Consider the following 20,529-nt stretch of genomic DNA (forward strand, 5'->3'; position numbering starts at 1 on the left):
ACTCCCAAGAAAGCTACCATGAAAGCTAAACCCCGCCTTGCTTCCCATTCGTCTTTGTTTCCGGCATGGGTTAGCCCAGTGTTTGGCTCTTCAAAACCTCGGGGGTTACCATATCGATGGTACAAGAAATGAAGTGTGCAATACCCTTCCGATAGATTTCCGTTCTGAACATCCCGACTAATACTCAGTAGATCCAGGAACCTATGGGGAGATACCGGTCTTGGTGCCAACGGATATCGACTTCTAAGATTTCCATTAAGGCCCGCATAACCCGCAACTTCCTCCAATGTAGGTGTGAGCTCAAAGTCAGAGAAATTGAACACATTGCGAGTCGGGTCCCAGAAAGGTATTAAAGCTTCAATTATGTCCAACCTTGGCTTGACGTTCAATAATCCGACGAGGCCTCCCAGAACTTTTACCACTGTTTCTCTACTGCCCGTTTCTAGATCATTCCACCACATATGGAGCTTCAAGGGGATCTCCTTAAGGACTGTGAAGGGTTCAATTTCATTCATGCTCATCCTACACATTTATTAAGGTGATTTAAAGACTTATTTTAACCTAAAAGAAGAAAAAGCAACATCATTCTTTTTTCAAAATTTTCATTTCAAAAACAAAACCTCGGCTCTGCGGATACGGCCTTTTAGCACTTCGGGAAAGAAGATTTTAAGACTGTGCCCGCTAACCGTTACAAATGACCCAAGGTGGCTGTTCTTGCAAAAACAGCCTTCCGGCGCCCTTTTGGGGACATTCGGCTTATTTTAGACAAGAATGACATCACCTGACAAAAACTAAAAAAATTTTGTTGTTTTTTTGGGGCTATTTTTGTAAATAGGGGAGTTGGACCCGATGAGGGTTGCCTACGTATCCCACATCCGATGGGAATCAAACTGGCGTAGTTCGGGCAGATTTGACAAAACCAATATTTTTTTAAAACAAAAACCTTTCTTTTCTTTTATTTTCTCAAAAATCCGGCAGAGTTTCAGTACTATTTGGGTATTGGTTTTTTCAAAACAGGTGATTACCCTCACTTAACCCTAACATTGCTATTCTCTTTTTCAACTCTCTCCCATTATTTACAAGTCAGTCAACATGCAAAGCCGAGCAAATAAATGCACAAGTAGCAAGTAAGATGCATCACGGTGGTCTTTTCATTTCAGGTCACCTGTCCTAGACGGACCCAACCCCTGTGTTGAGTCCCCTAAGTGAAATGCACGTGATGCAAACAAACGTTCCTACTAGGGATCCGGCATGAGGCTTTGTTATACTAGGTTGAAAACCTGGGTTTATTGTTCTAGACCCGGCTTACCCGAGCGGATAACTCGAGCCGGGGGGGGGGGGCAGCGTACCGGGGATATAGAAGCTCCGCCGGCTTAGCAACTTGTCCGAACCTCGTTCTAAATGAGATAAGACTCTAAACAGAAGAGAAGTCACATGAAGTGCACCCTTCTCCATGATGTAGAAGACTCAGAGAGAGGAAGGGTTTCGTAGCAGCTTATATATACAATTCAACAAATATTAAAGCAGTAAAGCATTTAGCATGAAACATGTAGGAAAATCAGATAATAGATAAAGCCAATCATAACAGCTACTCTAAGCTCGAATTCTTGAACCCTGAACCGAAATTCTGGGTTCGCATCCCCAGCAGAGTCGCCAAAGCTGTCACACCTCCTTTTTTACACACCCACCCCAAAGGATAGTGTATAAGGGAGTTTTTCCACTTTAAGTGACATTATTCGAAATGGGATTATTTAAGGATCAGAGTCGCCACTTGGGATAGGCTTGTTTCTGGTGTCCCAAGTCACCGGTTTATCTTGAATCCCAAATCGAGGAAAATTTCGACTTTCCATGTGAAGTCTGCGAACCAGAAATTCTGACTAAGAAATTCTGTTAACCCGGGGGAAGGTGTTAGGCACCCCCGGATTCCGTGGTTCTAGCACGATCGCTTAAACTATCATAATTGGCCTATTATCTGATTTTAATACATGTTCCAACCTATAGTGCAATTTTAAATTAATTACCGCTTTTAATTAATTTTAAGGAAGATTGAACGTTGTCTAAAATATGTCTTTGGATCGCGTCACATGAAATGCACCCGTAATCCGGAACACATCTTATTCAACGTTTTAGGATTTGGATTTGGGTCACATGAAGTGCACACCTGAGTATAAGAAGGTAATATTATTAAATAATGTGCCTAAAGCAACTAACGCATTGTTAACTTTGCGAGGGCCATGAGAATTCGCTAAATGGCACGCCTCGAATTCTAAGTATTTTAAAAGAAATAATTATACGTGGGCCACGCACTTGTGATTTTATTTGGCGCAGCGCACCTCAACTTCATTTTAAAAGGGTTCATACTTAACTATATTTGGAGGGCTATAGCTATTTGTATTGCCTAATATAACGCACCTTCAATCTAATTTTGAAAGAGAAAACCAATTAATTAACTAAAGAGAGTTGTACAACTTTATTTTAAAGAAAATTCCAAGCCCATTAATTACTTAGCAAGCCTTGAATTTAAGAATTACTCGGCTCAACATTTAATCCTAACAGCTTCAAGCCTGGGCCCTGATGAGCCCAATGGCTTATGCAGTCCTATTATTCGTGTGGCTAAAAATAAGCCCAAAAAGGAAACCCCAATTTGAGGTCACAGTATAACTGAAAAGCAGGGACTCAGGATCGAGCCCCTGCACTGACATAATCCAGCTCACAAATGAATTCAATATAAGCATGGCTCTTATAGTCAGTCACAAGGAACTGCGACAAAGGACAAATTTCGAAAAAAAAAAAGCCAAGTTCTGAGAAATTCAATTTTAGCAAACAAATAACAAGTACCCTTACTTTCAAACCTTCAATTTAAACTGAATAAAGCATTAGCAAAGTATATTCTGCTGGAACAACTTACACACGATTTTTACCAGATGACACCCCATCGATTTCAAACCGAGGTGAAACACAGATTTAACATATAGGCTACATTAACACAAAAAGAAAAACTCTGCACAAGCAATAAACAACCCTGATTTAACTATAACATGATAATGAAGCATACATATTCAACTACCTACACCACTCTAAACATATAGATGAATAGCATGAAAATTACATATTTATTACAAGAATACTAAAGTAACAGGAAAATCAGAAGATAATTTAAACTCCCAAAAGCCTGTATTCCACTAGTGTTTCAGCTTACATGCTCAACCAAAACATTCACCCATTCAGAGGTTGAGAAATACCTGGAAATGAAAAAGAATAAGGGAAGAAGGTCAGCAGCAAAACAACAGGGCCCAGCGGTAGAACTAAACCCAGGAAACAGCTTTAAACCAACAAAAACTAATGCTCAACAATAAACTTCAACACCAGATTCCATTCATCTCAGCCCGGATAGTTTAGAAAGCTATTTCAGGAATTAGAGTTGAAGAGATCACAAGAAGAAACCAATGAAACAGTAATTTCCACAGACTTCAAACCTAAACTCCTTCTAAAACACACAAACTAGCACTAGACTTAATCCATTTCAATTCTCAGAAGGTATTTCAGAGGTTAGAGGCTGTAGGAATCAAAAGAGAGAAGGAACAACAACTCAATGAAGCAGTATTTTCATAGAGTTTTCAGTCGTTTGGATTTTCAGGACTTTTAGCTCTTAGAAATCTCTTAGGTCTATTGGGTCTGTATTTCAGCTCTTAAAATCTCTACGTTCTCAAATCTGTAGGCTCTAAAATCTAGGCTCTCAAAAATTGACTTCTAAAGCAAGGAAGGCATGCCTTTATAGGCAAGCCATTAGGGCAGCCCTGCACATTTTATTTTGCACTCTTGCCCCTCATTTGTTGACTTGTTTATCAAGTTAGCAACTGAAAATTAATTAAAGGCCCTTGCTAGAAGCTTCTAGGGATTTCCCAGGCAGTTACTGCAAGATTCCTTGACTTAAACTACCTATATTGCCCTTCAATACCCTGCTTTATTACCCCTGAACCCAATCCGGGTCAACTGAACAGGCCAACCCAAATGGGTCACAGACCCAAATGGAGTGCCTATTTGGGCCTACTATTTCTTGGGCCTAAACTAAAACTAAAACAGATTTTCCCAAACAGAGGAACTACAACTAATTCTAATAGAAACGAACGGGCCAAAAATAAAATAAGGAACTGACTAATTCAGATCTAAACTAATTACGAATTTGAAATAATTAACTATGCAATCATACTGATAATGGAATATTCATGTACACAGAAACCTAAAGTGACTTCAAATTAAAATCAAATCGAAAATGAATACTAACAAAACACAGAAGAAGAAAAACAAAACAAAAATATGAACCAGATGAAATGAATGAAAGAAAATACCTAGAACCTCGGATCTTGGCAGGTTGCTTCGAACACTTGACTAAAACAGTCCTTAATCGTGTGTTTTGGTGAGAAAACACACGACTAAGGCCTATTATAGTCAAAATCATCAGTAAAACCCCTTATCTTGGACTTTATGAATTTAGGGTTGAATTGAAATTAAGATTCGAGAACTTTGGCTAATATTTCAGGGAAAAGGGGTGCGGATTAGTGATGTGGAGGTGGAGGAGAACCTATGGTGTAAATTTGGCGGAGATTGGGTGGCGGCGCCGCCGGACACGGCGGAGGAATCCATGGCGGCGCTAGGGTTTTGAGGTTTTGAGGGATTTGGGTGGGATTTGAGGGAATATGATAGTGGATTCATGATGGGGAAGGGGAGAGGGTGCTTTGGTGTGAATTTGGGTGATTTTGGAGACTCGCCGCCGCCGTGGGCGATTTCCGACGGCGGCAGACGACGGCTCAGGGCGGGGACAGGCGGTCTCTAGGGTTTAATCAGAGAAGAGAGATGAGGGGGTGGGGGTGGGGGGGTCGTTAGGACAGTAATATATGAATGGATCTAGGCTTCGTTCGTCCGTTAGATTAAACAACCGTAGACGGCTAGGGATTAATTGGGGAAAGAAACGACGTACGTTTGGGGAATAACTGGGGGTGCTGGACCGGAATTTAGGCCGGGTATGGGGGAGAATTGAACGGGTTTTTGGGCCGGGTATGCGGCGAATTAACTTTTTGGGTTTTTTTGGCTTGGGCTGGGCATCACAAATCAAAGACTGGCCCAATTTTCCTTTAAAGGCTTACATTCTTTTTAATTTCTTGTTTTTCTCTTTTTCAAAAAATTAAAACAAAACTAAAATTAAAATTAAACTAACCTACCTAGCTATAATCAAAACTATTAATAAAATACCAATTTAGAGAAAACTAATAAAATTCCAAGCTAAAATTTAAATCAAGCAAAACAAATCAATTTTTTTTTGTGATTTTAGTATTTTTGTTAAAATCCTAACTACTAATTGATCTAAAATGTAAAGTTAAATCCTAAATGCAAATGGAATGCGTATTTTTTTGTATTTTTTATGAATTATGTTAAATTAAAAATGCACACAGAAAAATGCAAATAAACACGAAAATTATGCAATTAATTCCTAAAAATCAAATAATAAAAAGGAAAAATCCTAATTTTAAGAATTCTGTAGGAGTAAATCATGCGGGGAAAAAATCACGTGCTCATAGGCAGTGTAAGTGATCAAGGGGTAGTAACTCATATCACGGGAGGAAACTTTACGCAAAGTTCTATTACTATTAATGGGTGGCTCCGCGATTTCTTATGGGCACATGCATAAACTGGATAAAGCTATTATTCTAATCTAGACTCTAAAAGAATATGTATGTTGATTCATATCAATTAATTAGAAATTAATTCGAGGGAAGAGAGACCCATACAAATTGATCATGTGCCAGGAACCAGATTTGAACTGGTGACACGAGGATTTTCAGTCCTCTGCTCCATGAGCGATTGAGTCCATACTTATTTATCATTAGAAAGACCTATTAGTAATAATTTGAGTTTATTCATTCTGTCTTTCTTTATAAATTTTTATAATCTATGGATAAAATAAATACGATAAAAACCAATATGAATATTATAAAGACAATAAAAAAAATTATTATGGAATTGATTAAAACTTTAGCATGGGCTCATGAACGCACACCTTTGGCCAATTTGATTCGCTGGAGAGATAAACCAGTGGCCCTTTCCATTGTACAAGCAAGATTGGTTGGACTAGCTCACTTTTCTGTAGGTTATATATTCACTTATGCGGCTTTCTTGATTGCCTCTTGTGCATGAATTTGGATCCGACTAAGTAAGAAAAACAGTCTCGTGTAGGGGTGACAAATGGGCGGGCCGGGTTTGATATGGACATGTCGAAAACGGTAATATAAAAAACGGATAAATTATCCAACCCAAACCATATTTAATATGGATAGAAAACAGATCAACCGGCGGATAATATGGACATCAAACGAAAACTAAGGGCATGTTACAGAAAACTAAAGAAAAATAACTTTAGAAGATAATTTGAGATAGTTGAGAGACCATTTCAGTAATTGACTCACTAAGGGCATGCTACAGAAAACTAAGGGCGTACGTTCACTATAGCCAAAAGTCTAGCCTCATCAGTTTCAAGCGAGGACCACTTATTTATTTTTATTCTTGTTCTCTTTAAAAAATAACTGGACGGAAATGGAAAGTTCAATTCAAAGGGATCGCAGTTATGACGTGCCAAGCCATGTTTACTTGTTTAAGCTTCTAAAGGCATGCGCCAGGTACCAAAACTGTACACGGTTGCATAATCCTAATGTAATCCATAGGTGTATTATATTTAGGACGGATACTGTAACTTCAACTTAACATATTAGTTATATATAGTTCGAGCTATATATATGAAATGAAAAAAAAGATATTAAATATATATACATATAAAAGATTACGACTCATTCTGATTTCATTAATTTAGAAGTAGATGATGTGGAGAAGATCGAGCCCCTCTTTTTTCCTATTGTTTTTTTTTTCTTTTCGAAAAGAAGAATGAGTCTTCCTTCATATTTAGTCCAATCAGAACATTGGAAAAGAGAAAGATGAAGAGACTTGTTTGACAATAAATCATCTCAAATTTATTAAACCAACACATATGCGGTAATGAAAGGAATAAATATCCGTGTGAAATCTACGTAATTTTAATCATGTACAGATGATCGTGCATGTAACTGAACTGGACGATGAATTGAAATGATATAATATAAGTGTAATAATATCAAAATCAGTGCTTTTGGGTGGTTTTTTGAAACTTGTCTTTGATCCACTGAAAACCTGAGGAAGTACCTTCTTTCACCTTCTTCATGCTAGTTGAAGCCACTGCCTTTGTTTTTTCTCCCACCTTCTTTGCCACTCTGCCACCGCCGCCACCGGAATTGCTTTTTTTGGTGTCTTTGGAATATGGTTCTGTATTATTGTAGTCCCACTGATCAGCCCATGAATTCTCATATGCACTGTTCCTCTCCATATCTTTTTTGTTTCTTCTGTGATCAAAGATGAGAATTTTGAAAAAAAAAAAATGAGAAAGAGGAAGAGGTCCACGAAACTTTGGGAGAAAAGAGAGTTGATATAATCTTGGAGTTAACAACCTATGCGAAAGTGGGGATGTTCTATAAGCAGCTAAGGTCAAGCAAATCAATAAATTATCTATTGTAAGTGCCAAAATTCTCCCTGCCAACTTGAGAAAGTACACGCGAATAATTCAATTTTTGACCAAGTAGATAGGGAAAAGAAAGCTCCAAAACATAACACTATATTTATAAAATTTATAAAATGACAAACTAACTGAGAAAAAGATAGCTGATATATTGAGTAGTTCAGTTTTTGAATTAATTCCCTACATCAAACCAGTGTGTGAGTGCGTTCATAATTTGTTTTTTTCTGTATTTGTTCCGAGGGAAACTATTGCCGTTTTATACTTTTGGGTTTTTGAGTTTTAAATGAATATATGCTAGGACAGTGTGATAAATAGACACAGAATGGAGTTCTAATCTGTTTAGCCAAGCTTCTAAAATCAGCTTATTTGATAAGTGATTTTCTCAACAGCACTTTTCAAAGCACTTTAACTTTTTAAAATTGTTTCTACGTCTATTTTTCTCAAAAGTGCTTTTGGAGAAAAGTATTTTTTTTCTGCTTCTCAAAAACTACTTCTGCTTTCCCTCAAAAGCACTTGTTGTTTTTCCTTCTAAAAGTTTGGCCAAACACCTCAATTGTTTAAAAATATCACCTATGGCCCAAAACAAAACTTGCCAAACAAGCTATTAGTCAGCAACTGAGCTAGAATGTAGAATGGTGACGGTATGTTTTCTTTGACTGTAACAAACTAATTCACAAAGCCCACGCTTTTTTGGCCGAACGAATAAACGATCTGCAGGCACGCACCGCACGAATCTTTCGTGTTAAATTTCCTTTACTGTTTCTTTCTTATTTTTCCCGTCAATTTGACATTTCTGCCGAAGGACGTTATTCTTATTCTGTGTCGAGGAATTGTATTGCTCCTCTTTTCATTTTTTTCAATTTCCCTGATCACGCCCAACTATGCCTTATAAAAAGGACTCTGCGAACGTTGCAAATATAATCCGAGTATTACGCCCAGGGTCGAATCCACAGAGAGTTAACCTATCAATCACTATCTTTAGACCCACTAAACTCTTCAGAACCAGTTTTCCAGATGTTTGAATCATAGTTGAAGGTTGCTTTACTAACTACGATTGCAAGTAAATCAAACAGCTGTAAGTTAAAATGCTAAGGTTGTAAACAATGATGAGAAGAAGCTAAGGCAATGATTTCCCCTATTGAAAGAATCCCTTCTGTTTATGCTCATACAAATTTACCAATACATCTCTATTAATCATGAACGCTCATCTTACCGTAAATCTCTCCCGAGTAATTACAGTAATATACTAGTTGCACTCTCCCGAGATACACTAGCTTACTTTATTTAGCACAATTCACTTTAGATTACACCCAAGGCTTCGTTATCCCTAATCCCGCCTTTAAACCCGTAATTATAGATTCCTCTTATACTTTGGGAGTGGTGTTGTTCAACAATAACCTAAATATGCACTCTTTTCCAAGTTATGCACACTAAATAGGCACAGCTAATTGAGGATCCTGTCAATTAACTACAACAAGCACAAAGTGAACAAATAGAGATTGAAACTAGCAATTTGTATTCACATAAACAAGATGTTCATCCCCCAATAGGTTCCATCAAAGCCTTAGACAAAGGATTTAGCTACTCATGGCTATGAAAAAAACAAACTAAGATACAATTCATCATAACTAGCAATAAAAATCAAAGAAAATAAGAAAGATGTTTTGGGTGATCTCTCACAATTGTTTTCCTTGCCAAGATACTCTAAAATTCAATACATGCCTCTCTTGGGCGAAGTCTTGTATTTAAAATAGGGTTTAGGTCTAAAAATCCCGTGTTTTACACTTTAGTCCCTGAAGTTTTCTGCTTCCGCCGCGGTTCTGCCGCGGTCGCGGTCAAACCGCGGCCAAATGCCTTCTCTGAATCTCAATTTATCCGCAGCTATCTTCCACCGCGGTTCTACCGCGGTCGCGGTGGAACCGCGGTCCACCCAGTCCTCTGAATCTTCAGGCCTGTTTTGCGTGGTTTCCTTGGGAAATTTCACAGTTGGCCTCTTTTTCTTCATTTTTGACTCCAAAAATACTCCCTAGCCTTCCCTGATCATATATCACCTGCAAATCATGAAAAGCACTAATAAGAGCATTTTGTTATCACTTTTATCATCAAAACTATATAAGAAGGTGATTATTTAAGGCGTGATTATAGTTAAATTCACCTATTATCAACACCCCACACTTAAACCTTTGCTCGTCCTCGAGCAAGTTAAACCACACTTCTAGGCCTAACCGTTTAATACATTACCCCAATTTATGCCACACTCGCCATTACGAAAGACCAACCTAAGCAATGCAACAATCATACCTCAGATGCAGACTCTCATGCCATAACACGCTCGTGCTCACTCTAGTTACTCTAACAGAAGTGAAGAGTTACTTTTTCTTCCTGAGTCACATGCCCTCACATCACAAGTCTAAGAGAAGTTCCCCACACATAAAATTTCGATAATAAGGAACCAAGGATAGAAAGAATTCACTCACTCTCAGCAAAGAGCATTCATATGCTACACAGACACTCCATAAGCTTGCCCCTAGTGTGCTACTCTACTAATCGAGCTGTTCAGTCAAAGATCAAGAGGTCTTCATTTGGTTGTAATGTAGGCTAAGGGACGGGTAAGATATATTTGGATATAGTGACTAACCTCCCTAAGCACTTTTAATACATACCTCCTTTTATTTCAATTTCGATGCTCAGCCCAATCGTTCTTCCACATCTTTGTTTCACGTGTGACCCCCACTTTTCTTTAGGTGCACTGCTTCTCTTTTTTTTTCTTTTTCTTATTTTGTTTTCTTTGTCTCATTTTTTTTCCAATGCCTGCGCACCAATCAAAACAATTCATTCTTGATTCCCCCCCCCCTTTTTTTTTTTGCTAACTCCCTACTACCCCACACTTTGACTTTTGTATGTTCTTTAGTGATTCAAGCGCTTCTAGGAGGTATAGGTTCAAAAAATCAAGCTATTCAACACAGAGATTTAGGTCATTATAGGGTTATCAAAGAACAGGCTTCAGGCTCAAAGGGGTTAACTATGGCAATATATACTGGTGGATTCACAATTATATAGGGTTGCACAAAGAAATGCCTCAATCATCTCTAAAACCAAACAACTTCTATTTCGCTTTGCAAACACACAGGACAAGTTCTAGGTATCGCATGCAAGCATAGAATGCAAGTAATATCTCCCACTCACTTAGCATGCAACTCATTCCGAATTAGTTCATCAACACATTCATACGAGCATTCAAGCAAGACAAGATGTGCAACATTAAGTCATGGATTTACGAGTCCACAAGCGAGCCTAGACGTCACACTCTCAAGTTCCTTTTAGTTATTTGCAAGTGTGCATATCAGAGGTTGTATTCTAACCTTCACCCATTTTAGTCCTAAAACTACAAAAGGAAAATCTACCTAACCCGGTTCAAGAAAAGCCCTTGGAAAAGAACCGTGGTCAAAAGAAAAACCAAGGGGAAAGTATTACACTACCTAGAAGAAAAAAAATAAAAAAATAAAAAAAAAATTCTACATGGACTACTTCCCTCAAGATTACTGTCCAAGTGGTCCGTCGTCAGGAAGAGTCCTCTAACTTGTTTTCAGTTTACATTAGTTCCGACTTTGACCCTCAAGAGACCCGTCAACAAGTGTCCGTCGTTGGGCCAAGTCAGCTTCTCCTAATATAAGCACGCTCAAATATATACAACACATCAATCTATTGCTACAGCACAACAACATCTATATACATTACAACACACAGTCAGAGAAGGTCTCCCACCCCACACTTAAAATCATGGCATGTCCTCATGTCATATCAAGAAATTAAAGAGCAGAAGGGTGAGAAGACTTCCCTGAGACTCAATCAGAGTCGGAGACGGTGCTGGGGTCTACATGGCAAGCTCTCCCCAATGCACGTAACCAGGCCATAAACTGGCTCTCAGATCTAGACTGCCTCTGCGACATGGCATCCATCCGCGTGTGTAGGCCATCCACCGAGGTGCGGAGATCCGCGACCTCTTCCTCCAAGGAACGCAGCATAGGCTGGGAGGACTGTGAGCGGGATAGGCCTGCTCCAGAATGGGGGCGCCGAGAGGGCCCGGCACTATCAACAGACCTCCTGGACGGTGCAAGAGGAACCGGATCATCATCCTCATCATCTATCTCAATTGTGGTACTTGTACCCCGGCCCACTCTGATGCCCGAGGCTCTGAATGCTGCTCTAGGGGGCAAGTCTCCATCGGCAGGATTGGTGGGGGTATTTTTCAGCAGGCACAGTGTAGTCACCAAAGAAGGGAAGTAGAATCCCTTTGACAACAGCAGCCCCCGTAGGACCATTTCATCACTAATTACCCTTGCCGCATCAAAATCCTTCTTCGTCACGAAGCACCATGTCAACAATGCACGCTGGAAGTTCACGTCAGTTGTGTTGCTTGAGGGCAGGAACCGGCTGCAAATGACAGTTAACTAACACTTAGCCAAGTGTGTGAATGAGTTGGAGTTCAGGGTGATTTGGTCACGTATCCATGTTGGTCTTCCCTCTGCACAGAGTATATCAGTCATGACCTCCCATGTGACCCCTGGCCTGTCGTGGTAGTAGTCAATGTCACTAGTGAACTGAGGCAGCCGCAACACCTGGCGAATCATGGGAATTGTGGCGCTGACCACCTTGCCTCGCACAATCGCCCCCCTACTTAAGTTCAATGGGCAGTTGGCATAAAAGTCCCTAACAAGCATCTTGTTGACCGGGGCAAGGTCATCAAATAAGAATTCCATTTCCCTCCTCCGAATCTCTTCATATATTTCTGCCTTTTCTATGCGGAGGGTTGCCCGGTCAAGCGAGATCTCATGGATGAAGTTCTTCGTAGCCTTGGCATGAAAATCGTCCTCCGCTAGTTCTGATTGGAACCTGGATTCATCATAGGTGGGCCGTTGGGATGCGCCTGCCGATCTCCTTTGCCTTTTTGGAGCCATAGTACCTACAAAAATTCAGAAGAACCATAAAATATATCCTTCCTGTGCCAGTGGGGTGGGTACTCAGACTTCACCACCCAATGGCACCATACACTTGCCCCCATTTATTTCATTTATACAAAGTGCCCATTCCCCACCACTAAGGTGTTCAAGGACAACAACCTCCACAAAGGCTTCCACAATTTGCTTGCAATTTCCGGCATACATCACCCCACACTTATTTCCTCAAATGATTCACGTTAAATACAACACCACCATACACAAATTACAACACCGCCCTCCACCCAATACAACACCGGCACAACCTAGGTTAGGCATAAAAATGGCCCAAAAGTGTACAAAAAATCACAAATTTTCGGCCAAAAATGGCCCATCACCAAACTACACCGCAAAAATATTTTCTAGGCCTCCAAGTCATAAACACAAACCCCACAATTAAAGTATCATGGAGACCCAACCAAATTAGCACTAAACAACCCCACAAATATCAAATACAACAATAGAAAACATAAAAGAAAGCAAAAATTAAAACTTGAACACTAATCCTAACTAGGGTTTACTAAAACTAACACAAAACTAAATTACACTAATTAAGAAGAAGAAATAGAGGGGGGAGGAGAAACTTACTTGATGGAAAAGGGGGAAGGTGGAGGTTGGGAGAAGATGAGAATGGAGGTTGGGTGAGAGAGAATGAAGGTTTTTTTTTTGTTATTTGGTAGAGAGAGGAAGAGAGAAGAAATAAGGGGTCGGTTGGTTTAGAAGGAAGGGGGGTTGTCGGAGGTTTTTAGAATAGGGGGGGGGGAGGGGAATAACCAAAAAGAAATAAAAATTTTTTTTTATTTTTTTTCAAGTATCTGAACCTGGGCCCGTCTGGGTCTGCCGCGATCGCGGTAGAATCGCGGGGGATGAGGTTCAGAGATGTCAATGCACCGCGGTGCAAATGCGGTGGACTGACTACAGAGAGGTGCTCTGACCGCGGTCGCGGTGGAACTGCGGTCTGGGCACTTCTCTGCACCTGACGTTTTTTTTTTTTAACAAAAGGCTTACACTTACAACAATTTCATGGGTTGCCTCCCACGCAGCGCCTGATTTAACGTCGCGGCACGACTCAGATGTGCGAAATTAAGGCTCGCTCAACCTCTGTGGTTCATTCAAGTGCAGCTCAGACATTTCCTTAGGCTCGCTCATCCCCACATATAATTTCAATCGCTGACCATTGACTCTAAATGTACGAGAGTCATTCTCGGTGGCAATTTCCACAGCTCCTGACGGGAAAACTTCAACTACTCGAAATGGTCCAGACCATCGTGACTTAAGCTTACCCGGGAACAACCTCAATCTTGAGTTGTAGAGCAATACCATGTCCCCAGGTTTGAAATTTCGCTCAACAATGTTCTGATCGTGTAGCCTCTTCATTCTCTCCTTGTACAGTCTTGTGCTCTCAAAAGCAAGATACCGGAACTCCTCGAGCTCATGCAGTTCAGTGACTCTTGACGTGCCCGCAACTTCCATGTCTAAGTTTAGCTGTTTTAGTGCCCACCACGCTTTATGCTCAAGTTCTACAGGTAGGTGACAGGCCTTCCCAAACACCAACTTGTATGGTGACATACCAATTGGTGTCTTGAAATCTCTTCTGTAAGCCCAGAGTGCATCATCCAGCTTCCTCGCCCAATCAGTTCTTGTGGCGTTCACGGTTTTTGTCAGTACACTCTTGATCTCTCTACTGGATACCTCAACCTGTCCACTAGTCTGCGGGTGGTACGGAGTAGCCACCTTGTGGCGCACATCATACTTAGCCAACAACTTTTCAAAAGCCCTATTGCAGAAGTGAGTGCCTCCGTCGCTGATAATTGCACGTGGTGTCCCAAAGCGGGTGAATATGTTCTTCTTTAGAAATCCAACCACTACTTTTGCATCATTGGTGGGCATCGCTGCAGCTTCTACCCACTTGGACACATAGTCTACAGCAACAAGAATGTATTTATTGCCATAGGAACTGACGAAGGGCAGACGTCAAACACTTCCACCTCTTGAATTGGGTTCATGGGCATCTCGTGGCGCCAGGAAATGTTCCCTGTGCGTTGACATTCATTACAGCCCTTTACCCATAAGTGAGCATCTTTAAACACCGTTGGCCAGAAAAATCCAGCTTCTAGCACCTTTGCTGCTGTCCTGATTCCCCCAAAGTGTCCGCCATACGCCGATGCGTGACAAGCCTGCAAAACAGAAAATTGCTCTATCTCGGGGACGCATCTCCGGATCATATTATCAAGGCATATTTTGAACAGATAAGGTTCATCCCAGTAATACTGGCGGCTTTCCCGAAAAAATCTTTTCCTTTGGACCGATGAAAAGTCGTGAGGAACAATACTACTGGCCAGGTAATTAGCAAAGTTTGCATACCATGGCGCTTCCTGATGAGTGGTGGCGAGCAACTGCTCGTCTGGAAATGTTTCCAAAATTTCCTCAACCTCTACTATATTTTCAGCTCCCTCAAGTCGTGATAGATGATCAGCGACTTGATTCTCAGTGCCCTTCCTGTCACGTATTTCAAGATCGAATTCTTGCAGTAGCAACACCCAACGAATCAGGCGTGGCTTAGATTCTTTCTTTTCTATTAAGTACCTAAGAGCTGCATGGTCAGTGTATACGATTACCTTGGATCCTATCAGATAGGACCGGAACTTGTCAAAAGCGAACACCACAGCTAGCATCTCCTTTTCCGTCACTGTGTAGTTCAACTGGGCCCCACTTAGCGTTCTACTAGCATAGTAGATCGGGTGCATCAATTTGTCTTTCCGCTGGCCCAGCATTGCCCCCACTGCGTAGTCACTAGCATCACACATTAATTCGAATGGTTGCTCCCAGTTGGGGGCAACAATGATGGGTGTTGTGACCAACCTCTGTTTCAATTCCTCAAACGCGACCCTACAATCATCAGAAAATACAAACGGGTGATCTTTCTCTAACAACTTACAGAGAGGGTTGGCGATTTTGGAGAAGTCTTTTATGAACCTCCGGTAGAAACCGGCATGTCCAAGAAAACTTCTTATGGCTTTGACCGAAGTTGGTGGAGGCAGCTTTGCTATTACATCAACCTTTGCTCGATCTACCTCTATTCCCTTGCTTGACACCCGGTGCCCCAAGACTATTCTTTCTTGTACCATGAAATGGCACTTCTCCCAATTCAGAACCAAGTTGGTCTCGATGCACCGTTTCAGCACACGCGTCAGATTTATTAGGCACTCCTCAAATGAATTTCCCACCACTGAGAAGTCATCCATGAACACCTCCATTATGTCCTCTACCATGTCAGTGAATATGGCCATCATGCACCGTTGGAATGTGGCGGGTGCATTGCATAGGCCAAATGGCATCCTCCTGAAGGCATAAATGCCATATGGGCAAGTGAAGGAGGTCTTCTCTCTGTCCTCAGGTTCAATAGAGATCTGGTTGTACCCTGAGTACCCATCCAGAAAGCAAAAGTGTGACCTCCCTGCCAATCTATCCAGCATCTGATCAATGAACGGAAGTGGGAAGTGGTCTTTCCGGGTGGCTAGATTCAACTTTCGATAATCCATGCAAATTCTCCAGCCTGTGACAGTTCTTGTTGAGATTAGTTCATTGTTGTCATTCTTCACAACCGTCATGCCACCCTTTTTAGGAACGCATTGAACTGGGCTAACCCAGCTAGTGTCAGAGATTGGGAAAATGATTCCCGCATCCAACCACTTTATCACTTCCTTCTTCACCACTTCCTTCATATTCGGGTTCAGCCTCCTCTGATGTTCCCTGGAAGGTTTGTGCCCCTCTTCCAGCAGAATCTTATGCATGCAATAGGCGGGGCTGATCCCCTTGATGTCTGCCATGGTCCACCCAATGGCAGTTTTGCACTCCCTTAGTACCTGCAAGGGCTGTTGAACCTGCACATCTAACAAACCAGATGAGATAATAACAGGTAATGTGGAGTCGGGACCCAGAAATTCATACCTGAGGTGAGATGGCAATGGCTTTAGTTCCAGCTTAGGTGGTTCTTCGATGGATGGCTTTGCTGGAGGGGTCTCTCTCTTTTCTAAGTGTAAAGGCTCAAACTCTAGATTTCTATCCCAGAACCCTCTACCTTCCAATGCCAACACCCATTCCGCCAAATCCTCACCATTCACCTCATCTAAATTCGTCAAGCATGCAGCAAGGGGATCCTGAACCGTCAACGCCTCATCATCAGACTCTACAATTACATCCACTGCATCAATAAGAGAACAATTTGCGAACTCACTTGGTCGTCTCATAGATTTCTGCACATTGAATATAATTTCTTCATCATTGAGCCTCATCTTGAGCTCCCCAGTCTTGCAATCAATCAAAGCTCTCCCTGTGGCCAAGAATGGTCGTCCTAAGATTATAGGAATTTCTTCATCCACTTTGCAATCCAAGATTACAAAATCTGCAGGGAACACGAATTTCCCCACCTGAATAAGCACATCATCAAGGATCCCAAATGGACGCTTCACAGTCCAGTCGGCCAGCTGCAACAACATAGAGGTGGGTCTAGCTCTCCCAATGCCCAACCTCTTATAAATAACCAGGGGCATAAGATTAATGCTGGCCCCTAAATCACAGAGTGCCTTAGCAAAAGCGAATTTCCCAATAGTGCATGGAATTGTAAAGCTACCTGGATCAGATAGCTTTTCAGCAACAGGTCTAGACACCACTGTACTACAGGTCTGAGTGAGTGTCACTGTGGACAAATCTTGGAAGTCAAACTTCCGAGACATCAACTCCTTCATCATTTTAGCGTATCCAGGCATCTCCTTTAAAGCTTCAATCAATGGAATGTTTACCTGGATTTGTTTGAGCATCTCCAAGAACTTTTTATACTGCTCCTCCTTTTATGCTTGGCCAACCTTTGTGGAAATGGTGCAGGAGGTCTTTTCTTCCCAATCACTTGGGATTTCTCTTTCTCAGCTACTGTTTCAACTACTGGCTCAGCTACTGTCTCAGTCTCTTGCTGCATATTCTTTTCTTCAGGTGCGGGCTGGACTGTCACCTCTGTCAATCCCGTAGACTCATCCAGCTCAATGGGCACTGGAATGAGTGTCTCATCCTGTATGTTTTCTCGAGCTCTTTCTTGCTCAACATCTAGATCCCTGCCATTTCGGAGACTCACCGCCATCAGCTGCTTTCGGCCCTGATCTTTTGGATTGATTTGGGTATCTGCAGGTACTGTCCCTTGAGGACGATTGTTCAGTGACATTGAAATCTGGCCCACTTGTACCTCAATATTTTTGATAGCTGCATCATGTGCATCCACCCTTTCATTTATCTTAGCATTGGACCCAATAACCTGCTGCATCATTTCTTCAAGTCTTGCAAACCCGTCTTCCTGTCTTCCACCCTGCTGCTGCTGAGGTGGGTGGTACCCTTGCTGCTGATTGTTGTACCCCTGTGGTCTAGGATACGGTGCCATGTTGTTGGGGGGTCTCATGCCTCCCATGTTTCCGGCGTTATACTGTGGCCGAGGTGGCCTGTACTGCTGCTGAGTCTGCTGACCCCAGTTCTGATTACCTTGCCTCTGACCCCCATAGTTAGCCACATAGTTCATATTTTCAGGGTGCTGATGATGATGATCATGCTCTGCATTCCAAGGATTACCAATTGGCTGGCTAATGCAAGATGTGCACAAGCCCCCATTGGTAGTATCTACTATATGTACCTGCTGCTTCTGCCATGATTCCTCCACCTTTTTGGTGAGGATGCTCATTTGTGTCAAGAGAGTCGCCATATTTTCAGCCATTGTATTAGAAGAATCAAGAGGCACTGAGTGCACCACTGGAGTGATAGGTGCATTCCTAGTTGTCCATCCCGAATTCTGCGCCATCTTGTCAAGCAAATTCTGACCTTCTCTCCAAGTCTTGCTCAAGAATGCCCCACCAGCAGAGGCATCTACAATATTCTTCATGCTGTCAGACAGTCCCATGTAAAACCGTTGTCCCAACATCTGTTCTGGAACACCATGGTGGGGACACATAACCAACATTCCTTTAAACCTGCCCCATGTCTCGTGTAGTGTCTCCATTGGTTTCTGTTTGAAACTTACGATCTCATCAATTTGTTGAGCAGTTTTGTTGGGCGGATGGAACTTGTTGTGAAATTGCTTGACTAACTCATCCCAAGTTTCTATAGAGTTTATGGGGAGCGAGTTTAGCCAAACCTGAGCAGCTCCTGTCACCGAGAATGGAAACAATAATAGCCTGATTGCTTCCGGAGTCACGTTGGGTTGCCTTTGAGTTTTGCATATAGACAGGAAGTTCTTCAAGTGCTGCTGAGGATCTTCTGTTTGTGTCCCAGAAAAGAGTCCCTTGTTCTGCAACAAGTGTAGCATGTTATTTGTGATCTGGAACGATTCAGCTTGTATTGCGGNACAACTTGGGGATCAAACTACATGTGGCCTAGATTGTTCCTCTTAGTGCTCTTTAGGTAGAGACGCATAATTTATTTCCAATGCTTCCCTAGCTGGGGCATAAGAACTCAACTCTGAGAGGCTTCTACCTCTCCCCAGCCTGCAGTTGTCTTCTTTGTAATGACTTTTTGTCCACTTGGATGTATGGCACCTCTGCCTCTACCTTTCCATTGTTCACCCCATCTTTGCGACGACTCTCCTCGTCCTCTTGATCGCACCATTGTCTGTGCATGGACAAAGAGAGTTGTCAGTTGATATACAAGTTGCAAAGTATTTAAGTGTCATGTAAGCATTGGAGGACACCATATAAGCAGTAGGGATTCAAGCTAGTAACATGCAGTAGACAGATAGTCAAGTGTGTCCGCACAATTTTCGAATGCGGTCCGCAAACGAGGAAAGTGCGGTTCGCACAAATCCAAGTGTGGTCGCAGTCCTGCACAAACTGTGCCAAGCCCCTTAGAGAGAAGTCTCTAATAGCAAGTGTGGACCTATATCTGTAGTCATAGAAATCCGATAGCGATCCATACAGTACTTTTGCAGCCCGCACTTAAGTAAAAGTACTCACGTCCTCAGAAGTCTTAGATAGGAAGTGCAGAACCTCCCTTTCCAACTACAAAATTAACTACGATTCACACAAATAAAGTGCGGCTGCACAATCAGGAAGCACTCAAGTTACCTAAATCAGAAGATAACAGATCGCATAATTTCAAGTGCGATTCGCACATTCAAGAACAGTGACGGAAGGCAGGTCATTTTACCTAGGTTATATAATTAAGTGTTCAATCCTACTAGGTAGCGTGGTAAGGGTATAATAATATTTGGGAGTGGTGTTGTTCAACAATAACCTAAATATGCACTCTTTTCCAAGTTATGCACATTAAATAGGCACAGCTAATTGAGGATCCTGTCAATTAACTACAACAAGCACAAAGTGAACAAATAGAGATTGAAACTAGCAATTTGTATTCACATAAACAAGATGTTCATCCCCCAATAGGTTCCATCAAAGCATTAGACAAAGGATTTAGCTACTCATGGCTATGAAAAAAACAAACTAAGATACAATTCATCATAACTAGCAATAAAAATCAAAGAAAAGAAGAAAGATGTTTTGGGTGATCTCTCACAATTGTTTTCCTTGCCAAGATACTCTAAAATTCAATACATGCCTCTCTTGGGCGAAGTCTTGTATTTAAAATAGGGTTTAGGTCTAAAAATCCCGTGTTTTACACTTTAGTCCCTGAAGTTTTCTGCTTCCGCCGCGGTTCTGCCGCGGTCGCGGTCAAACCGCGGCCAAATGTCTTCTCTGAATCTGAAGTTATCCGCAGCTATTTTCCACCGCGGTCGCAGTGGAACCGCGATCAACCCAGTCCTCTGAATCTTCAGGCCTGTTTTGCGTGGTTCCCTTGGGGAATTTCACAGTTGGCCTCTTTTTCTTCATTTTTGACTCCAAAAATACTCCCTAGCCTTCCCTGATCATATATCACCTGCAAATCATGAAAAATACTAATAAG

The 20,529-nt window shown here is 41.6% G+C and overlaps 1 long non-coding RNA gene across 1 annotated transcript; it reads right to left on the reverse strand.

The window, feature by feature from the left end:
• Window positions 1-2,842: 2,842 nt before the first annotated feature.
• LOC109209207 lies at window positions 2,843-7,657 on the reverse strand. Its single transcript, XR_002065321.1, has 2 exons — window positions 7,228-7,657; window positions 2,843-3,242 (listed from the first exon to the last, which is right to left on the reverse strand). It is a non-coding gene; the product is annotated as an uncharacterized LOC109209207 (long non-coding RNA).
• Window positions 7,658-20,529: the final 12,872 nt, after the last annotated feature.

Source organism: Nicotiana attenuata, unplaced genomic scaffold (assembly GCF_001879085.1).
Source record: "Nicotiana attenuata strain UT unplaced genomic scaffold, NIATTr2, whole genome shotgun sequence".
Taxonomy (NCBI): Eukaryota; Viridiplantae; Streptophyta; class Magnoliopsida; order Solanales; family Solanaceae; genus Nicotiana; species Nicotiana attenuata.